Source organism: Budorcas taxicolor, chromosome 3, assembly GCF_023091745.1.
Source record: "Budorcas taxicolor isolate Tak-1 chromosome 3, Takin1.1, whole genome shotgun sequence".
Classification (NCBI taxonomy): domain Eukaryota; kingdom Metazoa; phylum Chordata; class Mammalia; order Artiodactyla; family Bovidae; genus Budorcas; species Budorcas taxicolor.
This window is the reverse complement of record NC_068912.1, coordinates 17,311,312-17,321,241: the sequence shown is the minus strand read 5'-3', so window position 1 is coordinate 17,321,241 and position 9,930 is coordinate 17,311,312. Positions and strand designations below refer to the sequence as shown.

Genomic DNA, 9,930 nt, shown 5'->3' with positions numbered 1-9,930 from the left:
AACTAGAATTATGGTGGGGGTCATTTGTTATCTACAGAAATATTAAATCATTATGATGGGCGCCTAGAACTATCACTGTTGTAAGTGAATTACACTTCAATTTTTAAAAAGTACAAACAACTAGGAAATAAGCAAGCCCTACACAAATCTCTAGCAAATTCTCCATGGGTGCAATGATTCTCTTTTCATGAATAATAACATGTTTAATAATAAAGATTGAAATTTCAAAGAAAAGATTCAAAATAGGAAAGCACGTCATAGATCAGGATTAAACAACTCAGAAATGAAAGTACATTGCTCCAAAGATAAATAAAACATTGAAAATATCATTGTCGATAAATTTTAAATTAAGAGAAATATAATCAAAATGTATTATAAGAATGTAGAGGTTATGAAGGAAATTCTTAAACCATATTGAATAAATATTTTGGAAAGTAAATATAGCAAAAAAATTGCAACCTATTTGATGAATGTGTCAAAAGTGGAAGATAGATCTGCTATATGAATGATTGGAATAAATGGGAAAAAAATCAAAGCCTAGATGGAAAGCAAATACTAAACATTATCATACAAATTATTCTGAAAGTAAAAAAAAGTTTGAAACTGTTTATTAAACAGAACTATGAGAATTAACCTGCAATGACTAATAGCAAATGATGTTCTGGAAATATTATTGGGCTTTAAAGAAAAACAAAAGGCCTCTGAATATCTAGAATAAAAGAACAAGTGATAGATAAGGAAACAAAAATTAGAATTTTATCAACCTTTATGGAGAGAAATACCCTGTGTCAGAAGTAAACAGGTCAACACAATTTAGATACTCCAGGAGAGACACGATGATGCATGAATTCTTTTCCAGACAAACTGATTCGGTATCAAAAGTCCATACATCCAAGTCATCATGAAAGACCTAAGGTAATAACGTTACCTTGACTAATGGTGAAAACAGACTTCAGAAAACAGAATCCTTTGAAAGACAGACACAAGGACAGATGGTAGATACTAAATTTACAGTTCCTGACTCACATGAGACGAAGGAGCATTACATGAGAGAGGGAGCGGACACTAGGGTGACTGCCTTATAATTATCCACTGAGCTCTACCTCTTTTCAGAGTGCTTTCTTCTGTGTGCTTGATTTTATGGAAAATTATTTTAAAGGCAACTAGATGGATAAATACATTTTAATATAAAAAACTTTAACTATGGAACAAACATGCATAACTGAACATAAAGAATATAAATACACATAATAGAAAAAAAAAACCGTAGGTAATACTAAAACTAAATCTATGTGACCAAACAACTGAGCTTGTACTAGATATGGGCCTCAGGAGATGAGCAGTGAGCCCTCTCTCAGTGTTTGTCCAGATAAGGCTCCTGATGGCATGTGGGCTCCATCCTCTCAAAAGGCCCAGCCTGGAGTCCACGACTGAGACCAGAGACTACAACACAACTCAGGTGGTGGAGTCCTTAGGGAGGTGCAGAGTCAGACAGAAGGGGGTTTTCTGGAGAAGGTGTTCAGGACCCCAGCACAGCCTCAGGGTCTGGACAGGACCTTGGGCCCTGATGTCCCCGGGGGTCAGTCCACAAGGCACTGGGTCTGTTTGCTGCTCTTTGCTGGGGGAGTTGTCTGTTTGTAGGGAGTGTCTAGACAGGTCCCACCAGAGTAATTCCACCTGGGTATCTGGCCAGCAGCCTTCAACTGACAGGTCCCCTGGACAGTGAGACTCAGGCAGAGGAATGGGGGGCTCTGGGATCATGGACTAAAGGGCCAAGTCCCCCGTCCCCTGGGACCCTGGGAGGAGCAGGAAGTCAGAGGCCACAGGAGTGGGGGAAAATGCCCGCCCATCCTACACTCAGTACAGCTGCTCCTGAGACCTGCGTATCAGAAATGGACAGACACCAATAATCTCTAATTCCCCTAATAATCCTTTCTAACCCCCAGCCAAACTCTCCTGATGTTTATGATTTTAAAGTATTAATTGCTATTTTAATAAAAATAAATATTGTATATGTTTAGTGTATGGTAACATTAATGTCTACAGAAGACACTGCCTTTTAAACTGTAATAAAACAAGTTATATGTTATTAATGACAGAACTGGAATAAAAAATAGGAGAATTGTGGGTTTGGGGAGTGAGTGTATGCTGGTCAGGTGGACCTTGAAGTTACCCACAGGAGGGCAAGGCACAGACTCAGGAGACGATGGAGACGGAAGTCCAAGGCTTCACCCCTTCCACTGTTCCCCTCATGCACCAGGTCAGTGCCATCATGAGGAACATCATGTTGTCATGGCCACAGTTGGAGCAGCCCAATGGCATCATCCTTGACTATGAGATCCGGTACTATGAGAAGGAACACAAGTTCAACTCCTCCATGGCCAGGAGCCAGACCAACACTATACGGATCAGTGACCTGGGGCCTGGCATGGTATTCAGCGGCGGCTGGGGTGGTGTTCGTGGTGGCCATCTCCATTGTTTTCAGCAGGAAACGTGCCTATAGCAAAGGAGCTGTATACAGCAGAGAGGTCATCGGAGCAGGAGAGTCTGGAGAGGTGCACAAGGGGCACTGGAAACTTCCGGGCAAGAGGGACATCTATGTGGCCATCAAGATGCTGAAGGCTGGATACTCACAGAAGCAGTGACAGGACTTTCTGAGCAAGGCGAGCGTCATGGGGCAGTTTGACCATCCCGACATCATTCATCTGGAGGGCGTGATCACCAAGAGCCAGCCGGTCATAACTATCATGGAGTTCACAGAGATTGGTGCTTTGGATTCTTCCCTCAGGCAAATTACAGACATGGTGATCTAGCTGGTAGGGATGCATCGCCGTGGGTATGAAGTACCTGGTGGAGATGAACTCCATGCATCCGGACCTGGCTGCAAGGAACATTCTGATCAACAGTCACTTGGTATGCAGGTGTCCGACTTTGGCCTTTCCCACTACCTCCAGGATGACACCTCAGATCCCACCCACACCATCTCCCTGGGAGGCAACATCCCCGTGAGATGGATGGCTCCAGAGGCCATCGCCTACTGGAAGTTCACGTCTGACAGTCCTCTGGCGCTATAGGATTGTCGTGTGGGAAGTCACGTCGTTTGGAAGGAGACCCTACTGGGGCATGTCCAACCAAGATGTCCTCAGTGCCATTGAACAGGACTACCGGCTGCCCCCTCCCATGGGCTGCCCCCTCCCATGGGCTGCCCCCTCCCATGGGCTGCCCCCTCCCATGGGCTGCCCAGCTGCTCTACGCCAGCTCATGCAGAAGGACCATAACAGCCAGCCCTGCTTTGCAGAGATTGTCAATGCCCTGGACAAGATGATCCGGAACCTGGCAAGCCTCAAGACTGTGGCTACCATCACCACCATGCCTTCCTAGCCCCTGCTCCGCTGCTCCATCCCAGACCTCATGGCCTTCACCGCCGCGGATGACGGCCTCAGTGCCATCAAGATGGTCCAGTACAGGGACAGCTTCCTCACTGCCAGCTTCACATCCCTCTAGCTAGACACCCAGATGCATGAGAAGACCTCCTGAGAACAGGGGTCACCGTGGCAGGTCATCAGAAGATGGTTCTGAACAGCATGCTATCTGTGAGGGTCCAGATGAGTCAATCACCAATGGCAATGACGTGACAACTCTTGTTTTCTCTGGAGAGGAGAGGAAGGAAAAGGATCAGGCTTAAGGGGGAACCAGAGGTTGACCACTGTGGAGTGTTCTGGAGAGACTGGCTTCTCACCTAAGAAATGCATTCTCATAACAGATAAGCTAGACCTATTCCTAATAGGCAACCTTCATTTCTCAGTGATTGATGCACAGTTAAGATGCTGTGGGAACCAAACGTGTAATGACAAAAATACACAAGGGTGATGTTCAGCGGAAGTGAAGACAAAACAGTATGCACCGAAGACCCCAGGAATGAACTCAGCTCACACCCTGGGTAGGCTGGAGTCATCCTTCAGCAAGAAGAAAGGGAAGGAGGTGGGGGGAGAGAAACAGAAGCAGTTTCTCATTTTCTTCCCACCAATGACATTCTTTTCTTTTCTCCTTTCGTCCTCCTCCCCACGAGCCCTCTCCCTCCCCACACATCTATCTCCCTTTGCTCATGACTTGTAGAGGGAAGTTTCTTCAAATAAACCCCAGCTCCTGAGACTCAAGATGTTCTGTCAGTTGCCAAAGGACCTTGCTGACCACTGCATGGGGGATCCAATCAATTCAATTAATGTCTTCATATTGAAGAAGAGATGTACCTTCAGTAGAAAACCTTGTTTTTCTTCTGTTTGCATTTTCTCCAAAAAGGAAGAAGAAACCAAAAACTGGGGCGGGAAGGGGGGAAGCGATGCAAGAGCACACCTGTGTATGTCTGTGTTATCAAGTAACCACTTGTTCGTAACAGACGCAAACAAGAAAGACCTGGGAAGTCTTTGCCCCTGGAAAATCCACAGGGGCTGGAGCATGTTGTTGGTTTGGTTTTCTGATTGGCCCCATTGGCCTGTTGGCTCAATGGGGAGAGAGAGTAGGGGGATAAATGAAATAAAATGAAAAGGGGAAAAATCCCCAGAAAGCTTGCAAATAAATTCAGACAGGAAACAGGTGAGTGGTTTGAATTGGATGCAGTGTGGGCCATTCAAGAATGATACTGACTGATTTGTTATTCTTGGTGACATCTGAAGAGAAGGAGAAGGAAGTTGTTTCTGGAGAATGTTCTTCCACATCCCCCAAATCTACAGTTCAAGATGGCGAGGAAGAGAGTTCTTCTTCCCCTCATCTGGAGACTGGTTTAAGTCACATGAAATCCGAGGAACATTTCAGATGTGTGTGTTTCTCTGCATTCCTTCTTGTACCTCATTGTTTGATTCACTTTTGTAAATTCTACCGAACATTTAAATATTTTTCACTTCTCCTCTGACCTTAATCTCCTTGCTAATTTTATCTAATAAAAATGAGCAGAAGCATGTCTGGGTTTACAAAGAAAAACCAGAAAGAAATGGAATGAAAAATAAAAGGAACATGAGTAACTGGAATCCTGTCATGCATCCCAAGTACACACTGCACTGAGCTGCTTTCTGGTGTTTCTTTAGTTGGACACATACACAGAAGAATCTGTGGAACCTCCAACTCCAGCTGAGAAATGGTGCCCCGAGGTGACCCAGGGCCCCCAGGGCTCCAGAGGCTGAGGGACCCCAGGCTCAGTTCCTTCTCAGGCTAGCTGGGACCGTCAGGACCGAGGAGCACCCACAGGGATGCAGAGCTGCAAAGTGACTCCCTGCCTGCATGAGCTCTGGGCACCTGTGTCTCCTCCACTCTATTCCCAGGAGCCTAGGACTAGGGAGGGTGGGTCCACCCCAACCTCTCACTACAGCTGGGTTTGAACTAGGGATGCTTCCTGATGCCTTTAGGGGGTTGGGAGGGCAGAGCTGGGTCCTGCAGAGGGAGATGAGGAACCCGCCAGTGAGGATCTTCAAAGAGAACATGCTGGAACACCAGCTCCTGGACTCATACACACAGTGACCCCACAGTGTCCCCCCAGCCTCCCTGCGAACGTAGAGCTGCCGGAGGATCCAGCCCAACAATCGGGGGCATGTGTGGATGGGGACCTGTGCTCTGGGGAGATGTGCTCAGGGCATCCTCAAATCTGCATAGATTATTACCACCCTCTTTTCTCCACTTTTGTGGTCACATTCAACAGCTGCCCCCAGTGTTTTTGCCAATGTTTCTGAAACACCAACAAGAGAGTTGGGGACGTGATGGAGACACATGCCCTCATCTGCCTCATCTTTTCATCCCAGGCTTCACATTCACACTTGCTCTTTCTGATCCTTTTCTTTATCGTCACCATTGACATCCTCAAAAACATTCCTCAAGGACATGAGCAGAGAGTGTTTTGACATCTGGAAGGAAGAGATCAGGCAGGCAGGTCCAAGGCCTCCCAGGGCAGGAGAGCATCCATATAGCATAGACCAGGGCAGTGCAAACTTCATGGGGGCCCTTCAGCTGCATGTCCAGACCTACTGACTTCAGCCTCAACTCCTGCTCAAGTCACTCATGGTGACAAAGCCAGGTTCAGTGGTGCAGACCTGAGGTCAGGAGCCAAGACGATGCTAACAAAGTGGGGGAAGAGGGCTGCAGACCGATTTCATAGATTTTATATAAGCTCCCAGGATCCCAAGTGCCTATAAGAGCTCAGGTCCTCCAGAAGGATAATCCTAAAAGGATGGAAAGAGGAGATGGGAAAGGTTTATAAGGAAGAGTCTATGGATCAGAAAAACAAAAAAAATTTATTTAATACGGAAGAAGAAATAAGTGACCTGCATGTTCTCGCTCTCCTCCGAATCTTTATTATCTGCCATGCAGTTTTCTGGTGTCTGAGGGCCGTGGCCATGTGAAGTGGCTGTGGGAAAGCAAAGAGGAGATTTAGGGTCAGGATGCGACCTGGAGACTGTAGGTTACAGCTGCGAGACACGTGCTACGCCAGGATTCGTGACCTCTGGAGGAGAGGATTTCAATCCAGGGTCAGAGACCAGGCTTGATCACTAGGAGCTTTCTGTGTAATGGAGTTTTATTAAACTATAGAAGAGACAGAGAAAGCTTCTGACATAGACATCAGAACAGGGTAGAAAGAATGCCCGCTTGCTAGTTTTTAGCAAGGTTTTACATACGTTTTCAATGCAAAGCAAGGCATTATATACTTTTCCAAGCAAAGCAAAGTAGAATATACTTGATCAGTGCAAAGAAATAGGGGAAAACAATAGAATGGGAAAGACTCGAGATCTCTTCAAGAAAATTAGAGATACTAAAGGAAGATTTCATGCAAAGATGGGCACAATAAAGAACAGAAATGGTATGGTCCTAAGAGAAGCAGAAAATATTAAGAAGAGGTGGCAAGAATACACAGAAGACTATACAAAAAAGATCTTCATGACCCAGATGACCACAGCGGTGTGATCATTCACCTAGAGCCAGGCATTCTAGAGTGCAAAGTCAAGTGGGCCTTAGGAAGCATCACTACAGAGCTAGTGGAGGTGATGGCATTCCAGCTGAGCTGTTTCAAATCCTGAAAGATGATGCTGTGAAAGTGCTGCACTCAATATGCCGGCAAATTTGGAAAAGTCAGCAGTGGCCACAGGACTGGAAAACGTCAGTTTTCATTCCAATCCCAATGAAAGGCAATGCCAAAGAATGCTCAAACTACCGCACAATTGCACTCATCTCACATGCTAGTAAAGTAATGCTCAAAATTCTCCAAGCCAGGCTTCAACAGTATGTGAACCAAGAACTTCCAGATGCTCAAACTGGATTTAGAAAAGGCAGAGGAAAAAAAAGAAAAGGCAGAGGAACAAGAAAGCAAATTGCCAACATTTGTTGGATCATAAGAAAAGCAAGAGAATTTCAGAAAAAAAAAAACTACTTCTGCATCATTGACTATGATAAAGCCTTTGACTGAATGGATCACAACAAATGGGAAAATTTTTAGAGAGATGGGAATACTAGACAACCTTACCTGCCTTCTGAGAAACCTATATGCAGGCCAAGAAGCAACAGTTAGAACCAGACATGGAGCAACAGACTGGTTCCAAACTGGGAAAGGAGTACATCAAGGCTGTATATTGTCACCCTGCTGACTTAACTTATAGGCCGAGTACATCATGAGAAATGTTGGGCTGAATGAACCACAGCTGGAATCAAGATTGCCAGGTGAAATATCAATAACCTTAAATATACAAATGACACCACCCTTATGGTAGAAAGTGAAGAGGAACTAAACAGCCTCTTGATGAAAGTGAAAGAGAGTGGAATAGTTGGCTTAAAACTCAACATTCAAAAAACTAAAGTCATGACATCCAGTCCCATCACAGTCAATAGACGGGAAATCAATGGAAACAGACTTTATTTTCTTGGGCACCAAAATCACTGCAGATGATGACTGCAGCCATGAAATTAAAAGACACTTGCTTCTTTGAAGAAGTTCTGTTCAGTTCAGTTGCTCAGTCATGTCCGACTCTTTGTGACCCCATGGACTGCAGCATGCCAGGCTTCCCTGTCCATCACCAATTCCTGGAGCTTGCTCAAACTCATGTCCATCGAGTCAGTGATGCCATTAAACCATCTCATCCTCTGCCGTCCCCTTCTCCTGCCTTCAGTTTTATCCCAGCATCAGGGTCTTTTCCAGTTAATCTGTTCTTCACATCAGGTGGCCAAAGTATTGGAGTTTCAGCTTCAGCATCAGTCCTTCCAATGAATATTCAGGACTGATTTCCTTTAGGATTGACTATTTGGATCTCCTTGCAGTCCAAGGGACTCTCAAGAGTCTTCTCCAACAACAAAGTTCAAAAGCATCAATTTTTCAGTGCTCAGCTTCCTTTATAGTCCAACTCTCACATCCATACGTGACTACTGTGATTGTGGTTTTCATACTGTCTGCCCTCTAACAGATAAGGATAAGAGGCTAATGGATAAAAGTTATGGCAAACCTAGACAGCATATTAAAAAGCAGGGATGTTACTTTACTGACTAAGGTCTGTCTAGCCAAAGCTATGCTTTTTCCAGTAGTCATGTATGGATGTGAGGGTTGGACCAGAAAGAAAGCTAAGTGCTAAAAAAAAAAAGAAAGCTAAGTCCTGAGGAACTGATGGTTTTGAACTGTGATGTTGCATAAAACTCTTGAGAATCCCTTAGACAGCAAGATCAAACCAGTAATCATCTTTCAAGATTTGAAATGGCTCAACTGGAATTTCATCACCACTTGTTCATAGTGATGCTTCCTAAGGCCCACTTGACTTCACACTCCAGGATGTCTGGCTCTACCTGAGTGATCACACCATCGTGATTTTCTGCATCATGAAGGTCTTTTTTGTATAGTTCTTCTGTATATCATTGCCACCTCTTAGTATTTTCTGCTTCTGTTAGGTCCATACCATTTCTGTCCTTTATTGTGCCCATCTTTGCATGAAATGTTCCCTGCATATCTCTAATTTTCTTGAAGAGATCTCTAGTCTTTCCCATTCTATTGTTTTCCTCTATTTTTTTGCATTGATCGCTGAAGAAGGCTTTCTTATCTCTCCTTGCTATTCTTTGGAACTCTGCATTTTGATGAGTATATTTTTCCTTTTCTCTTTTGCCTTTCACTTCTCTTCTTTTCTCAGCTATTTGTAAGGCCTCTTCAGACAACCATTTTGCCTTTTTGCATTTCTTTTCCTCTGGATGGTTTTGATCACTGCCTCCTGTACAGTGTTACAAATCTCCGTCCATAGTTCTTCAGGCACTCTGTCTATCAGATGAAGTCCTTTGAATCTATTTGTCACTTTCACTGTATAATTGTAAGGGATTTGATTTATGTCATACCTGAATGGTCTAGTGGTTTTCCATACTTTCTTCAATTTAAGTCTGAATTTGGCAATAAGGAGTTCATGATCTGAGCCACAGTCAGCTCCTGGTCTTGTTTTTTGCTGACTGTATAGAGCTTCTTCATCTTTGGCTGCAAAGAATATAATCAGATTTCAGAACTGATTATCTGGTGGTGTCCACGTGTAGAGTTGTCTCTTGTGCTGTTGGAAGAGAGTGTTTGCTATGACCAGTGCGTTCTGTTGGCAAAACTCTATTAGCCTTTGCCCTGCTTCATTTTGTGTCCAAGGCCCAATTTGCCTGTTACTCCAGGTATCTCTTGACTTCCTACTTTTGCATTCCAGTCCCCTATGATGAAAAGGACAACTTTTTTGAGTGTTATTTCTAAACAATCTTGTAGGTCTTCATAGAACCATTCAACTTCAGCTTCTTTGACATTAGCGGTTGCGGCATAGACTCGGATTACTGTGATACTCAATGGTTTGCCTTGGAAACGAACAGAGATCATTCTGTCGTTTTTGAGACTGCACCCAAGTAGTGCATTTCAGACTCTATTGTTGACTGTAAGGGTTACTCTATTTCTTGTAA

General features: G+C 44.3%; 1 pseudogene; it reads left to right on the top strand.

Moving 5' to 3' along the window:
* The first annotated feature begins 2,206 nt into the window (after positions 1 to 2,206).
* Positions 2,207 to 3,635, top strand: LOC128044893 (ephrin type-B receptor 1-like; annotated as a pseudogene).
* The last annotated feature ends 6,295 nt before the right edge of the window (positions 3,636 to 9,930 follow it).